This window comes from Gavia stellata, chromosome 18 (genome assembly GCF_030936135.1).
Source record: "Gavia stellata isolate bGavSte3 chromosome 18, bGavSte3.hap2, whole genome shotgun sequence".
NCBI classification, from domain to species: domain Eukaryota; kingdom Metazoa; phylum Chordata; class Aves; order Gaviiformes; family Gaviidae; genus Gavia; species Gavia stellata.
This window is the reverse complement of record NC_082611.1, coordinates 1,117,471-1,134,840: the sequence shown is the minus strand read 5'-3', so window position 1 is coordinate 1,134,840 and position 17,370 is coordinate 1,117,471.

Genomic DNA, 17,370 nt, shown 5'->3' with positions numbered 1-17,370 from the left:
GCAGCGGTGGCTTCGGTAAATACGGGCTCGTGTTTGTAGTTGGGATTTGCCGTCTGGGGGAATGAGCTATGCAAGCTTTTAATTGGCACGAATGGCTGCCCTGCCCCTTTCTCACGTTTGCTGGCTCTCCCAAGTCTGACTCTTTTTTAATTCGATCGTGAGGAAGAGGCTTCCATGGCGTTGCTGCTTAAGAATAATTTTTCTCTGTTGCTGGTACAGATTTTTTGACTTGCAGCCAGCGGTTCCCGTGAACGAGCACTTAAACAGTCAAGTGACCCAGGCCCTGCCGTGCCGCGCCGTCCCCCGGCTCATTTCTCCAGCTCTCCCTGCAGCCGTTTGCTCAGACCCTGTATTTTTATTCAGTTTAATTGGCTCCGTTATAGTTTCGTGGCAAGCAATTCTGCTCCCATCAAAACCTGCTCGTGTGAACGTTCCCCTGTGGTACGAAGGAGATAAGGAATGAGGAAAATTGATCCCTGTCAGTCGCACGGGCCCCGGCGCAGGCGTGTGCGGCATGGCCGGGGCGGCAGGGCTGGCCGTGCCCCGTGCTGTCTGCTGGCACGGGGTGTGCGACCGGCTGCCGAGGTGGATGTTTTCAGGGGAATAACCCGGGTCGCGCTTGCTGCGAGGACTACAAGGCTGCGGCTGCCGCCAGCCCTGCAAAGAGAGAGGACGTGTGAAGTCGTGTTCAGCTGGTTTATAATTTACAAGGGCTTTTTGAGTGCCGGGCTCCGGCTTGGGCAGCAGCGAGCCGTGCCACGGGGAGCCCTGCGCCGGCGCTGGGGCGGCTGCAGACCCCGTGCTCGGGTCACAGCCTGCGTGTCTCCCCGTGGGGCACCTCGGGCTCACCCGTGCCAGGAGAGCAGGAGCTGGTTCCTGGGGTCCCTTACACGTGAGACCGAGAGGAGCGGCTGAGGGAGCTGGGGGTGTTCAGTCTGGAAAAGAGGGGGCTGAGGGGAGACCTCATCGCTCTCTACAACTGCCTGAAAGGGGGTTGTGGGGAGGTGGGTGTTGGTCTCTTCTCCCAAGTGACAAGTGATGGGACAAGAGGAGATGGCCTCAAGTTGCACCAGGGGAGGTTCAGGCTGGATATTAGGAAAAATGTCTTTGCAGAGAGAGCGGTGAAGCACTGGAAGAGGCTGCCCAGGGAGGTGGTGGAGTCACCATCCCTGGAGGTGTTCAAGGAACGTGTGGACGTGGCACTGTGGGACATGGTTTAGTGGGCATGGTGGGGTTGGGTTGGTGGTTGGACTTGATGATCTTACAGGTCTTTTCCAACCATAGCGATTCTGTGATTCTGTGAGAGGATGTGGCGGAAGCCCCAGGCCGGCTTGGCATCCCTCACGTGCCGTGCGAAGCACACAGCACCCGGCGTTGCACACCCAGGCCCCGGTGTGCACGTGCAGCCCGAGTCCTGTTTGGTCTCGCTGACGGTCTCACCGCGCCTGTAGCAGTGGGCACGGCTCCTGGCGGGTGCCAGGGCATCGGCGTCGCCTCTCGGCTGGGTGTCTCGGGGGGCAGGGCTGCTCCTGGGTACAAACCTCCAGCTGTGCACCGGTTGTGGGGGCCGGCAAGCAGGGTGGCCGAATCCCACTGCAGCAACACCCCAAACCACGGTCACACGGGCTGGCCCAACGCCCAGAGCCGCGGGCAGTGGGTCCTCACCAGCCCCACCATGCAGGGAGGCTTCCTCCCCTCTCCTCTTCCTCGCCTCCATCGCCTCCCTCCCAGCTCTGGGGCTGACAGCAAAGGCCCCTCTTGCTGGGACCAACTCTTGTGCTCCCGTGCTCCGCTCCCGGTCCCGGCAGGGCTGTGCCCAGCTCGCCGGGGAGGATGGGCTCCGGGGCTGCCCCTGGGCGCTTTTCCTTCAGGCTTTACTGCTGCCTTCCAGAGCGGTTCACGTTCAGAACCTCTCCTAAGGAGCTCAGGGAGCCGCAGATCTGCAGAGATACCCCATGCAAAGTGGGGGCACAGCCACCCTCCAGGAGCCACAAGGTTCCAGGACCAGGGACCTTTCCCTGGGACCTTCCCCTCTGTTACGCTCCAGTTTGCCCAGGCGCTCCGTCCGCACGGACCTTGTGCAGTGCGGGGCTTGCCGCTGGCTCTGCTTCTGAGTTTGCTTCATGGCTGCAGGTGCCACCGACATTAAACGTTCAAAGATGAGAGCTGAAACCCTGCAGGAAGCCAGAACTCTGCCGAGAGACCCAGGACCTCTCCGGGCCCCGGAGTTTCCCAGCCCTCACAAAACCCCAGCGATGCTGCGGAGCCCGGATGGCTGCAGCCGGGGAGCCGGGCACTGCCCGGAGCCGAGAGCAGCAGGAACCGCCGGAGAGCAGCCCTCCACCCTTAGCACGAGGAATTAGGAATGAATTCACCAAAGGCTGTTAACAAATGGTTGGTAATTAAGAAGGCTGCCAGCAAATGGAGAGTTTGCTGTGTGCAGCCCCCCGGGAGGCTGGCGGGGGTCGAGGTGAGCGGGAGGCATCCCTGCCGTGTGTGTCCTGCTGTGGCAGGCGTGCTCTCGGGGTGCCGACAGCGGGGAAGGAGTCCACGGGGCGGCCAGCCTCGCCACTGCTTGTGCCTCGGGAAGAAGTGCCACGACAGAGGTCCCAGGCTCGGCACAGTCCGTTCAGGTAAAGCTGACTTTTTTCAGAGATCCACGCCTGCTTCTTCCCGTCCTATCGACAGTGGACCCGAAGAGCAGCTTTTTCCACCCCTCTTTGCGGCAGCTCCTTGTCCGTTGCAGAGGGTTGAGCGGCCCTTAGGATAGCAGCTGGTTCTGGGGACAGTTTGTACAGCCTTTGCTCCCCGCATGGGACAGGGATGGACGGGACCCCAAGCCGGAGCAGGGAGGACCCCAGCCGCAGGAGGAGCTGGGGAGATGAGCGCCAGGCAGGAGCAGGGCGCACCAAAGGCGGTTTCCCAGCTAAGGACCTGCTGGCCTTCTTGGACTATGGTTTTATTTCTCCTCCTGCTCCTCTCAACCAAACGAGCCCAGTTTCCACGGTTGTTCCTCGCACCCTGGTCCCCGTCTTCCGACCGCCCTCGGCTCCCCTCCGGCCCCTCTCTGCTGCCCATGTCCTGGACGTGCATCCTCTGAAGCTGGTCGTGGGGCGGTGCTGAGCCGAGCAGGAAGGCAAAGCTTTGCGGCAGCGCATCCCGGTCTGCCTGCCCTTTTCATACCCGAGCCCCAGCCGTTTGTGACCAACGGAGCCTGCTGACGGGCTCTTGCTTAATTTCTGAGTGCCGCAGCCAGCTTGGCTGCTCTTTGAAGGGGCCCCCGGGGCAGAGGACTGGCTCCCATTGAGCACTGGCGGTGGGGTGGAGGGTGAGGACCACGCCGGGGTCACTGGTCATGGCTGCTGGTGAGCCAGTCAGCCCCGCTGCAGCCCCGGCAGGGTCGTGGCGGTGCCACAGAGCTCCCACATGTGTCTGTGTGCTCTGCACGCCGGGGTGAGGCACGGATTCATAATGCCAGCAGCTGCCTGGAGCCACATCTGTACCGAGCTCCAGCACTGCCACCCCTGCGTCCTCGCGGGGACAGCCAAGGCTCGGAAGGGGCCGGTGCAGAAAAACCTCAAGCATTTGGGAAACGTGTGTGACAAGCAGCGGAGCCCACCCGAGAGCGGCTCCTGGGGTGGGGGGGAGCAGCCGCTCCCCTCGCAGACTTTGTGCTGAGCCTCCACGCTGCCGGGGTAAGGGCTGCCGGGAGCCCGGCGCTGGGCTCGTGGCAGCACCGCCGGTGTGTCTGGGGGGTCTGCGGGGTGCGGGGCGAGCCTGGGCCGGGAGAGCTCTGCAGGCACCTTGTGCCTGGCTCCCCGGGGAGCACTGGTGTCCGGCACAGGCAGGGCTCGGCCGGGGCATCTGCTCCAGCCACCAGCCACGAAAGGCCCCAGTTTCTAAAGCTCAGCCTGGGTGTGCTGCGTAGGGTTGTCCCTGTGGGCTTTCTCTTTGCTTCTACTGGTTCAGATTTATGTCTAACCTTCTCCTGTGATGCATTAAAACCCTGGAACCAATTTCTTCCCGGGATGTAGTGCCACGTGGCGTAGGAATGGATTTAAACCCACGTGGGTGAAGCCCAGCTGTGGTCCCCTTAGAGGAGGGTCCCCGTCCCCCCTGCGCTGAGCTCAGCTGCTGCCCAACAGGCACTGCCTCCCCCTGCAGCGCCCCAGCCCCTCCAAGCACTTTCTGTCTTGTTTTAAGCAACAGTCTGCCCCACAGCCCCTCGACACGGCTCCAGAGCTGCAGACCAGCCCCGCATCCTCTGCCCCAGGCAGGGGGCTGGGGCACCCGCTCCCCCCCACGGCTCCCCGCTGGCTGGGGGGGCCAGCCCCATCCGGACCCTCGACTCCAGGCATCCCTCTCCGCTCCGCCTGGTCTCCGGGTTCCCCATCAAACAGCTGGCACACAAAGCAGAGCTCTCCATCTTGATTTAATAAGTATCTGGAAATGTCATAAAAGATGTGATAATAAAATATCAGATGCAGGAAAATGACTAGCCACAAGGCATTTAAAAAAGGGAAGAGTGTAAACGCAGTAGATTAAGACACTAATTCCCATCCCTTGTATGTTCTCCATCTTTCCTGTGTCTTGACAGACAGAAATAAATGCCCCCTCTTCCTGCGGAGCACTATCTGCCTCTCCTTGCTGTATTGTAACCATGGGGTGCCCACAGCTGTAACAGCCCATTTATTCTCAAGATTTGATGCTTTATCACTTTCAAAGGAGCGGCTCAGCTAGTTCATCATGCATTCCCACTGCAAGCACTTACACTTAAAGGGCGGATAGAGTTTCTGATGGTAATAGCTAAATTTGATTTTTGACGCTCTGAAGTACCTCTGCAAATTAAAGACCTGCAATTTGTGCCTTTGTTTAGACCATGCAACAAGGCAACAGGAGCAAAGACCAAAAGCAAAATGGAAAAGAATTCACATGAGTTCGGAGGAGCCAGAGGGTCCCTCTGTAACTCGGGCTCTGTGAAAGTAAGAGCTGTGGGGTGTTGTTTTTTCTTGTAAATGTAGCTTTGAACTAAATGAAATGCCAGTAACTTCCCAAGCCCAACACCAGTGCAAGAAAGACAGGAGCCAGATCAGCAGCTAAGTGAGGGATGTGTTAATGTTTTAATAGGCCGACCGCCCCATAAATAATTGGCTCAGTTCTGGAGTAATTGACCTGGTCACAGTGGCAATAAAGGGCTGTCCCCTGGGTTCTTGTTCAAAGGTTCAGCAAACCCTTCCAGAGAAAGTCTTAAGTGGCTTTTAACTATATATTTTACGTTGTTACAGTCTAATGCCCGGCTAATTCAGCAGTCAGTGCAAACACCATCAGTTCAGCTCTGTGGATATTTCAATTAAAAAAACCCCAGAAACGATAACCGAGAGCGACTTTTGCCGGGTGAGCTCTCTGTTTGCTCTCCGGTGAGCGGCGACCCGCGTGTGGAGCACACCACTGCCCAGTGCGGCTCCGTGAGGAGGCGCGGAGCCTGCGGCAATGCCTGGCAGAGGGGAGCCGTGGTGGGCGGCCACGCTGGGGGGCCGCTTCGCGGGAGCCCACCCGCTGCAGCCGGGCTACCGGGGACAGGTCTGCGGCCACCACCCCCAGCTATGCCGGGCAGCAGGAGCAGCCAGAGCCCAGCCTGGGGCCGGGAGATGGGGGTCTCCCAGGGTATTTCTCTTGTGTACTGGGTATGCCGGTTGTGTACTGGGTAGTCCTCTTTAGTACTGGTTTTTCCTCTTGTGTACTGGGGATGCTGCTTGTGTACAGGGTAGTCCTCTTTTGTACTGGGTTTTCCTCTTGTGTACTGGGTATGCTGCTTGTATACTGGGTCGTTCTGTGGCATACTGGCTATTCCTGTCATTTGCCAGGTATTCCTCTCGTGTACCGGGTATTCCTCTTCTATACTGGATACTCCTGTTACATGCTGTGTGCCACTTCCCAGTGCTGGCACTGGGAGCAGCCTTACTCAGCCCGGGGCGGAGCTGCTGTTTTATCATTAGGGTTTCTAACCTTTGCCATTGCGGGGTCAGGCAGCTCGTGGCATCTGCGGCTCTACCCAAAGCCATAGTGTGCTGCTTTTAAATTTTTCTGCGCTGTTAATTTGAGCTTAACAAACCCCCCTGTGTCCCAGCAGGCCGATGTTGTTTTGACCGCGTGGTGCTGCGGGATTTGTCCGCCCAACCGCTTTGCTATGTCCGTGGGATGAGCCAACGTGGTCGTGTTTCTGCAGCTGCAAATAAGGAAGATACCAAACACCAGGGTCATTTATCAAATAAAATCAAGGACAAACATCTCTAGCACTGCACCTCCAGTACGAGGATGTAATTAAGTTTGGGACAATGAGGAAACACCCCCGGTTTGGAGGGCAGATCAGCAGCCCCCCGGCCGCACGGGCAGAGCTGTTCCCCGCTCCGGCAGCGCAGGGCTCGCAGTGACAGCCTGGAGCGCCCACCCTTGTCGCTGACTCCCAGCTGTTTCCTTGCTCTGATGGGAAGACGCAGCCGAGGGGGAGCAGGACCACCCGGCTGTAGCTGCTCTCAGCGGCGGCCGCCCTGACCCGCAGCACCACAGCACTTCACCCGCCTTATCTGGGATGACTTTTTAATACCATGTAAAACACTTCAGCCCCGGCTTTTCTATCTACCAGGGATCACTGCTGCAGGCACCCAGACGGAGGTGGGCAGGGTGGCGGATTCACGTCCCCCGCACGCACCGGCATGAATCGCCGTGTCCCGGGAAGGCTCGCGTCGCAGCTCGGTGGGATAACTAACCTGAACCGCACCGCCTGTAAAACACTGTCGTGGTCAAACGCTCCACTGCTCCGCGCTGGCTCCACACGGCGGGGCCCGGTGCTGGGTCATTTTGTGCAATTAAAGCTGCAGTCGGTAGTGCTGGAGGTGCTGCGTTGGGGGTCCAGGGGCCGCTGGTGTTCCCCAGCAGACCTCGGCCCTCGGGAGGCTCCCGTGCCCCCGGCTGGCTCCGCACCCACCTGGGATGCAGGTCCATGCGGAGGGGAGCCGGCTGGGAAGCCTCGCTGGGATGAAGGCTTCGGTGTGGGGCTGGGGAAGCGGCAGGAGGAGTTTCGGGGTGCCCCCGAGCATGGTCACTGGAGAGCTGTGAGTGCAGGAGACTGGCGATCTCTGGTTTCTGCGGCGGGCGCAGCAGGCACCATGGCAGCAGGACCTCCGCAGGGACGGGGCTTCAGTGGAAAGAGGCATTTCACCCGCCCAGCGCTGCCTCTGCGCGTGGTGCTCCTCTCAAGGTGCCGTAGCTGGGGGCCAGTGTCCAAACAGGAGAGGACGGCCCCACAGCTGGGGGTCCGTGGGGATACCGCGAGGGGCAGCGGGCTGGCAGGTTTGTTCACAGGACCGCAGTGTTTGGGGGAAGTGCAAGCCTCCCTGAGTGCCCGCGGCAGGCGGGGTGCTGCTGCCGTTGATCCGGCAGTGCCCGTCTTGGAGAGGGACCGGTGGCCAAAAGGGGCCAAGCAGGAGAAGGGCGTTGACCGTGGCTTTACATATTTAGTTTGCTACGAGCTGGCACGCTGGCTGTGCTCTGTGCCCTCTCTCCTGCCGTCGTCGGTGGCGAAGCACCCCTCTCCCTGGCAGCCGGCAGCGTGGGCACGAGCAGCACCGCTGCGCCCTGTTGGCAGAAATCCCGCCTGGAAGCCCACCAGCCGTGGTGCGGTGACTGGCACCATGCTTTGCCCTCTGCTTCTCTGCAGGGACTGCTGAGCCTGGCCCGCCGACGCCAGGGCTCCCCGGGGCTGTTGAGGACCCCTGCGCTGGCAGCAGAGCCTGGGAGCCCCTGGCCACGGCATCCCCTCTCCTGACGCATCTTTCCTTCTGAATGTCCCTTCTCCTCCTCCTCCGCCTGCCCTCCTGCACATGCAGCCTCATCCCAATAATCAGAGGCAAATGTGGCTGTAATGAAAAGTAAATTTAATGCCCTTGCCCCTATTTTTGTAAATTAGTATAACCGTCAGCTACAGAATAAATGACACCTAATTACTGTTCAGGGAAGTTCACGCAGAAGCGCTTAGCGGTGAGGTGATCATAGGGAAGCACCATCAATGACGGAAAGTGAACAAGATGCCGGCTGTAGGAAACTGTAATTACAGAGGACTGACATACTGTGAGCTGTTTATGATAATGAAGTGGTGCATCAAATCAAATTAACCTTAGTTATTTAACACGGAATGCACCAAGGACTTGTCTCAGTAGATGCTAAATCCAAAACCGGAGCGGTCGCTGAAGTCAGAAAAGCGGCTCAAGTGCAGGCACGGGCAGTGGCTTTTATTTAAGCTATGTTTAGTGAGCGGCCACCGCGGCGTGCTGGGACGGCTGGGCTGCGTGATGGCCAGGGCTAGTGCAGGCAGAAAGCTGGCAGAGCTGCTGCCGGCAGCTTGGGGAGCCCCACTGCCGCCGCCGGCCGCACGCGCCGGGGGAAGAGCCTGCGGCAGCATCGCTGAGCGAGCCGCCCCAGCCGCCGTGGCCCCCACCATGCGCCCCTTGCTCTGTGCTACGCCGACGGCCCCGTGCTCGCTCGCCGCTGGAGCGGAGCCAAGGCAAGGTCAGTATCCCGCCCCGGGAGGAGGTAACGAAAGCGGGGGTGTTTTCTCTCAGTCCGGCAGGGTCTGGCTGCGGGGCGGCAGGATGCTCCCCTGCCCGGTGTGCCGGGCACGCCGCCGGCCGCTCCCAGTCTTAGGGCAAAGGATGCAAGTGCCACTGTACTCTTGTACGAGGGTTTCATTTGCCCACCTCTCTTCCCCACGAAGGCTGCGGCGCTCACTGCTGGAGGAGCGTTCCCGTCGGGATCCCTTCACACTGACGGGTGAGTAACCTTTCAAATGAACCCAAATGCTCTGCTAAAGATTAATGACCTTTCTAAACAAGGGTCCCTTCTGTGCGCTGGGCTGTTTGCAGTGCTGCACATTCCTCTCCTCCGGAGGAAGGGATTGCCGTGCCGCAGCCGGGGCTCTGCTGTGCCGGAGATGCCGGCACAAGCGCAGCTGGGGCCAGGGGCCTCCCGAGAGCACCCACCGTGGTGAGGGGAAAGGGGGCAAATACACAGCATGACAGTGGTTCTGCGAATAACGGTAAAAGGCTGTTTGTGTCAGTGGTTTCTTTGGTTAAAGGGAGGAGGTAGGAGCGCCCCGGCCCCAGGGAGCAGGGATGCCGGCCGGGCTCGGGTCGCTCAGGTGCCGGCAGAGCCCGACTGGCTTTGCAAGGCAGGAACGGTGTCTGCGGGCAGCGAGGAGAGCTGGCGAGCAGGGCACGGGACGGCAGCGGGCAGCTGCCTGCCGGCACAGCTCAACCGCGCACACACGCTGACGGGGCAGAACCGAAGGGCGAGAAAAGGAACCAGCCTGATTAAAATGCCTCTTGCCCGGGCTCGTAGTGTCCGGGTCCTGACGGCCCGCTGGCTTTCCGAGTACCTGATTTGCTTCTGGATGTTTTGTTACGGGTTGTTTTGAATTGGTTTGTATTAGAAAATACTGGCTCAGTGCCCCGCGTGCCTGCGGGGTCCCTGGGGAGCCGAGTCCCTCCCCAGGGAAGGGATTCCTCTGCAGAACTTCCCACTTGTTGGAAAAACACAAATTGCATCTCCAGCGAAGGCTTTCCTCTGTGCAATTCAAAGTGTTCGGTGGATTTTGGAGTACCTGCAGTCAGATTCATCCTGAGTTATATTGTTGCATATCTTTCTGTTTATTGGATTTTTTTAAAAAATATGTTTACTGTCCTTTCTGCTTTCCAGCAAGAACAGTGTCCGTCCACGCACACGCACGCACACACACCCCGGCACCAGCGCAGCTGCTCAGACAGGCGGCAAAGGGCCGAGCAGGCAGTTAACGGAAGCGGGTGACGCTGTGGTGGCCCCTTCGGGGGACAGCCAGGCATTGCCCAAACGCTCCCCTCAGTGTGACTCGGGGCCGGGCACGGGGGCCAGGCAGGCACCGGCTGGCCGGGAAACCACCTGCCTGGCACGGCTCCCTGACAGAGTGCGGGATCTCGTCCGACGTCATTTACAGTCGCGCTGAACCACGCTGGCACTCCTGCGAGCCCTCTGATCTCCAGCCCTGTACTGGTGGCTCCCCTGTGTATAAATTAACCCCCCCAGGTGTCATCCCAATAATTCCCCCTCTAATGCTGGTTTTGAGTCCTGGCGCATGGTGGAGGGCACCGGCTTTTGTGGTTACGAGTTCCTTTTGCTTCTGTCCATCAATATGAAAATGCCCTGTGAGTCCCAAGAGTTAATCACTATTGTACGGGAATAAAGAGAGGAGATTTTCTCTAATCCCCTTTAAAAGGCCTCCAAATGAGGGCTCGAACAAAGATGACTAATGACAGACATGATTAAACTAATTTAGTAGGTGAAGCTTTGATGGGAGCCCTCCCAAGCCCAGGTATAGCCTTGGGGGACCGGGCACTAACTCTCCATGCTGCAAATGCAGACCTTCTTGCTGTCATGCTTGAATTAAGCAAACTCATTATTTTTTGTTTTGTTTTGACCAGAGGATTCCCTTCTTTTATTGAAAACATTTTTGTCTCTTTTCTGCAAGCCTTTTACTTAGCGCTCAATATAATCTCACTAATGGGATACTAAATCCAGATTCACTTAATAGCCAGCTACATCCCTCATACCTTATCCGATACCTCTCATCAAAGGGTTCCTGCTGAACGTGCATTTGTCTTTCGAGAACTGATAACAGTAATGAAATATAAAGTCAATGAAATGTGTCCGAGGACCTCTCCGAAGAAGATGCATTCAGCACTGGAAACCTGTTGTGGTCAGCTATGGCACCAGGCGCAGGATGGCTGAAGTCCGGTTCCTTCTGGATAAAGCACGGCCGCAGCGCGGTGCCGTGCGGGGAGCAGGCGTCGAGCGGACGCAGCCCTGTGGTCCCCGAGTGGGCAGAGCCCTGCGGTCCCGCCGGAGCAGCGGGCTGCGGGTCGGGCTCAGAGCGGCATCAGGTCTGATCTGCAGCGCTTGCCGCTGCGATGCAGCGTCAGGTGCAGACTCTCCCCCCAGGTGATCTCCTGGCAAGGCGAAAGTCTTGTAAGGGCGGTGTGAGGCCAGGGAAGACGCATGTGAAAGACCAAGACGATGATGGGATTTGAATTCAGGTTCCACTTGAACGACTCGTGAGATGACCTTCTTTTGTGGCCTTGGGAAGCTGTGGAGCTTTCCCATGCTCCAGTCCCTCCAGCGAGCCATGCTGCTTATTTCTCTGGGTCTAGAGGGCATAAATTAGCTACACTTTATGAGATACTTGTAAGAAGTTGAATCTTGAACAAAAGTTCAAGGCTGTTGTTGTTATTATCCTATTTTCAAAATACCCCTGTTATGTCAGGGCACGAGGATTCCCAGCAGCGTAGAAAAGGCACAGATATCCTGGCCGCTGCACTGCTGTCGAACCAAAGCCGTCAGTGAAAGTCAGTACGAGGCGGTCAAACCCCCGTGGCTCGGCCGGGACTCGCATCCCTCTGTGCATGACTTCTGTAATTACTGCTGTTTCCAGCCAGGGAAGCAGGACTCTGCTCAGCCCTGCTCCTCTTCTGGCACCAGGGGTGGCTTAATTTCGGTGTTCACCCTTCTTGGTCCGCACACGGGCACAGGGCAGGAGTCAGCTCCGGCTGGCAGGCGGCATCGCCGCAGCCGGGATTGCCTTGACAGGGATGGCTCGTTTACAGCAGGACATGGGGAATTATGTTAATAGGGAAGATGTGTGTCAGTAGCGAGGACTTCAGGTGGCTCTGGCAGCAACAGCGGTGGAGTCCAGCTGTGTAAATGTGTTCGGCGTGGGGAATGAGATGCACGGGGTGAGCTGTGTGCTGGGAGCAGCCTCCTGCCCTCGGTGGGGTCAGCAGGAAACCTGCGTCCCCTTTCCCAGGAGAGGGTCAGCGGGAGAGCTCCTCCGGCTGCTCCTGGACAACACACTGCCGCATGCTTTCACTCACTACACCGTAATCTGTTCTTCCATCTAATGAACAGCACGAGATCCCCTTCTAGGCCTATTAAAATACCCAAACCTGCACAGAGAAAAGTGTAGAATACGCTGGACCAAATCAGGATTTCCCTTCCCGTCCCCGCAATATTGGGGGTGATTAATGTGACACTATTGCTGTCCATCTTGCTTTTGCTTAATTATCATTTTTGTATTCTTCGTGTCTCTGGAGAGTCGATCTGGCGGGAATGGCTTGATGGATTATGTATGAAATCCAGGTCAACACGTCCAAGTGTTACTGCCTCATAATTTGCTGCGCCACAGAGGCCAATATAGATGCCTTGTGTTATTAATTATACCAATATATTTTCATGAGTAACGTGATTAATTAGGCTGTATATATTACAGTTGCAGGCCTGTTCTGTTGCTGTGTTTGTTCTCGGATGGAGGTGGCTGGCTCAGACAGCAAGCACCAAAATCTGTAGCTTGGACTCGATCTCGTTCCTTCTCTTCCAGAGCGTTCAGGGGAAAAATACGATTCCATACGCTGCACTTTGCGTGCCAGGGAGCCACGAGGCAGCGGGGGAGAGGAAAGCGGCGCTGCCTCCAGCCGCGGTCGCAGGGCGGTTGGTCCCGGGGAGGGACAGGCGCTGCCGCGGCACCTGAGATGCTGCCCAGAGCTGGCTGCCAGGCTGCAGCCTCAGCTCCCGGGGACCAGGCGAACCCTTGGCGGTAGCAGGACGAGCAGGCAGATGCCGAATGGGCCGGAGGGGCCCTGCTGGGAATCCCGCCCCGGGGCTGCCCGCACCACCCCGCGCCCGGGGGCAGGTGGGATCCCACCACCCGGGCTGGCTCCCACCGGCGTCTCAGAGCCCAGCATCGCGCTCGCCTCGCTTTTAGCACTGCAAGGATGAATTACGCTTGAAATAAATCACAAAGACTCGTCTGCTCTCACTGAACTTCTTAAAAAGTGTATCAATGAAGTCCTTCCTGTAACTCATTTTTATTTTCCTTTTACAAGCTCAAAGTACGGGATCTACACCGTGCTGAGTGTGGTCCCACGCCGCTGACTTACGAGACCTGCAGGGCTCGGGTTCACCAGTGGTTTTAACCTGTCACAGGCGATATCCTGATAAGCTGTTGTCAGTCTGCACAGTGCAAAGACAGCGCAAAGTGTTTGCAGCTCTGCTGCGGTGTGAAAATACTCACAGAAAAACAGATTTTTAACAAAAGCAGCAGCCTCCCCAGCTTGCCAGGCGCATTTGCTCGGCGTCGGGGCTTCAGCCTCCCTGGCAGCCCGCAACCTGTGTCCCTCGCCGTGTCACGGCCGGCACTGGGCCCTGGGAAGTCCGTGGTCCCCCAGCTCAGCATCCCCAAACCTCTGCAGAGCGCAGTGCTGCCTGGCCGGAGCCGGGCTCTGCCGGGCTGCCCACGGGGCGAGAGGAACCTGTGCCTTGTCTTCTGCCTCTCGCCCTCAGAGCTCTGCTCTTGGCATCACAGCGGAGCTGAAACCTCTTCTGTCTTTTGTTTCCATAAAGGTCAAAGAAGAGTCATCGTCCTTTAAGTGCCAAGAAGAGGCCTTCCACCCTCTGGTGCAAGAAGACTTTGAACAGTAAGGCAGCTGCTTTTTCTTCCTGAATGGTTGCTGCTTGATTGCATGTACATTGATTTTACTCTGGCCATTTTTTTGCTTCTTGTCACAAGTTTGATTGCAAGGGTGTGTTTCTTTGCTTTTCATGTAATTGAGCCCTGGCAGTCACACAAACAATCGTGTTGGTGATGGGGTATTGTCCTGTCCTCCCAGTGATGCTTCAAGATCTCGAGTCACAATTTTCCCATCAAGTTACTCCTTCAGGGGGAACGGCAGGAACCGGGGAGGGTAGTCCTGGCTTCTCTGGAGCCTCACTAACCCCTCTGAGAGCACTTGGGAGCTCTTCTTGCAGAGGCAAGGGCTGAATTGCAGCTCCATTGACGGGTGGTCCTGCAAGCACCCAGCCTGGGGGCCAGGGCAGCTGCCAGGCAGCAGGCTGGGGGACCCCATTTCTGTGTGCTTTTACTGTCTCGTGGGAAGGGGGTGACTTGTGCGCCTTGGGGGACTGAGGACCGCGAGCTGGCAGCGTACGGGATCAAGTGTAATCAAGGCGGGCAGAAGCGGCTCCGGGTGATCCTTTTGCATCCCTGCCTGCTGGGCCCCCGAGGGCGAGCAGCTCTGCCTTTCCTGTGGGGTACAGCACATCCCTGGGGACCCACTGCTTGTACTGTCCGGTTTCCACCCCCGGGGAATGAAACGTTCTGTAGTGGCGCAAACTCTTCTCTTGCACCCTTGGGAGAGGGAAAGAGGGAAGCAGGTACCTGGTGCTGTTAAAGTCTCTGACATTTCCAGAGTGTTCTTCGTCCTCCTTTGGGTGAAACCCAAAGCTTTTGCAGTGCTTTGGTGGGCCCTGGGGGAGGCAGAGCCCCCGGTCGCTGCGTCCCCGGCTGGCTGCCCTGTGCGGGCTGGCTCAGAGCCGAAGCGGCAGCAAGGGGATATTTTGCTGCACAGTTTCATACAAAGGCGAAGAGCGGCACAGACACACAATGGGTCAGCTGCGGCTCTTTGGCTGTGCAGGACCTTGATTTAATTATGCCAATGGTTGCAATTGGCACCCAGCCTGACGTGTGCGTTCCCTGCCAGATCACTCTTACAGCTCTCCAGAAGCGCTGCCGGTCTGCGGCTCCCTGCAGCCGTTGTTCAGACTGTGCCATCAGGCTCCGGCTCCCTGCACTTGCCAGCCCAGCATGGCCGTGCGGTGCCGTGGAAGCTCATCACCTCCGCCTTGGCATGGCCAGCAAAGCCCCCGGTGCAGGGGCTGCTGTACTGACAAAACTGCACTAGCTGGGATCGCCGATCCCGCGTGGGAGATGGGCAGAGACCCTGCCAGCAGCTCTGGGGATGGTGCACGCACTTTTTTTGCAGGCTAGGAAAGGTTTGCTATCTTGTGCGCTGGCGTGTGGAAACATACCTGAGTGAGGCTGTAAAGAAATGGCAGAAAAGACACAGCAGGCGCGGGGTGGTGGGATTGACTGGCACCGCCGAAAGCCACCCGTGCCGGTCCTGCACTGCGGCCACAGCACCCGTCCCTCTGGACCGGGGCAAGGGGTGCGGGAAGCCCGGGAGAAGCATGGTGGCAACGTGCCGCAGCTCCCGGCAGCTGCCCCGGCAGCAAGGCAAAAGCCCGCTGGCACGGGGGAAATGGAGCAGAGTGGGATGTAAATTAGGCACGATGAGGGCAGGCTGGGACGCAGTAGCCAGGCTCATTACCGACAAGCTCTCTCTTCAAGGTCCTGCTGCGTATTTATTTGTTTGTCCTGAGCAATGGGGAGTGTGAATGCCCCCTCCCCTGCAGCCAAGGGCAGGCGCAGGCACTGGTGGTGCCGCAGCCCTGGGCTCTCAGCACCCGCGGCTGCATGGGGCTGCGCCGCTCCGGGGGTTTCCATCAGCAGCGTGGCCCCGTGGCTTCCCTCTTCCTTCTGGCCAGGGCAGCCGGTGCGAGCGGGACTGAGCCCCGAGGTGGGAGCCCTGCCCCGTGCACGGGAGCGGGGCTGTGCCAGCCCACGTGGAAGTGTTCATGGGGTGCAGAGGATACCCCGGTGGGCACTGTCCGCAGCCGCAAGAGCCTTTCCGAATTATGGGCACAGCATCGTCCACGGAGAAAAGCAGCATTTGTGTTTCTCAGCAGGTCTCTGAAGTAGCTTGTGCTGCGTTTCTGAGCCCTACACCTCTTCTCTGACACCGGGACACACTGGGAGGGAAAAAATGCAACTGGGAGCCTTTCCCTGGCTGGGGGACCTGTGCTGAGTTTGGACGGACGTGTGCGCCCTGCCCTGTGTCAGAGCACGGTGCTCGGGTTGTGGAGAAGATGATCCACCCGTCCTCCTCCCCAGCTCTGCCTGGGAGGCACTGGGGAACTCAGCATGAAGTGAAACCCTCCCGAGATGGACCCAAATGGTCCTGCCCGGGGATTCAGCCATCAGCCAGGGAGGAGCCTCCTTTATTCTTGGGACTGACCCCTTCCCCCTGGGACTGACCCCTTCCCCCTGGGACAAGCCCGTTGCTGAAAATGCCTTTTAGAAGCTCCGGTCACAGTCAAAATTTAATCAGAAAATGAACTATTACTCAAAGTGACTCAGAGTTTCTCAAGATTTATATGCTTTGGGCAGCTGGAGCTCCATTTGCCGGGTTACCTGGGGAAGCCTCCGCCACTAGCCCACCGTGACCGTTTGCAATTTCACACCACTTTAAACTCGCTCTCGTTGAGATTGGGGAGATGAAAAATGTCTTTATTAAGGGAAGTCACAGGTCCCTGATTGGCTGCTAAATGTGTTTTAATGTGAGCGGGGAGGGCGAGGAGGGGGAGCCTCGTTGGTCACTGAGCTCCCACGGGAGCCTGGCAGGGCACAGCAACTCCAAACAAAGGATTTCTCTTTGACTTTCCTGCCACTTTGACCATCTCGAGATGGTTGGTGGCATTTGCCGCGGGCCAGCAAGGTGGCTTGATGAACTCCACTGCCCTCGGTTCAGCAGGTGTGGGAGGAGGTGACCTCCGCTCCACAGCCGATGCGCTGGGTTCAACGGAGAGCTGTAAAACATGGGGATGTCGGGAAGAGTGCAGGGCTCGGGTGTCCCCACAGGCCAGGACTCAGGTGTGCATCCCATCACGCATGTGATATTGCAGGTGTTCGTGTTCCCTGCTTTTGCGGCTCTGTTCGTTGCTTGTCCATAAATCCGCGGCAGTCCCATTATAACGCTTCCTCCTGTTCCCCTGCCCCAGTACTTGTCTGGCTACTCTGCAGGGAGGGCTCCCAGACCAGCGAGCACCCTTTCCCGCAGAGACAGCAGGGAATATCCTGGAGCACTTGTTTGTTTCTCACTATCTTCATGTGTTAGAGCATCTCCAGCTGTCGCGGTCCCACTGTGCCCCACCTCCGGCTGAGGCACGCCTTGCTGGTACCGGTTCCCCTAAACCACGCTTACTGCACAGCAGGACACGGTATCAGTAGGAATATGAGTCTTTACTGGTGGGATCCAAACCAGGCAGGATGCAAATGCTTACAAAAGCTGTAAATGAGGAAACGAAGACCTGCTTGGGAAGGTCTCGTTGGCGATGCTTCTCCTCGCTCTCACCTGATGTGATCGTAGGGATGCATCCAGAAGTGCTTGGGCTGTGTTACCAGGGAGAGCAAATGCCCATCTCCTGCAGACGGCTCACGCAGAGACTGCCTTGCCATTGTGCAATTGTGCAATTGCGAGGGATGCCGCCACGTTTTGGAGAGAGCGTGCCTTTTGGCACAAGCCCTGGTGACAATTGTGATCTTGCTGGGCTGCTGTGCTCCATCTGGACCTCCTGACGGTGTGATTCCTGGCGGTATCTCTTAATGAGTGAGCCTCT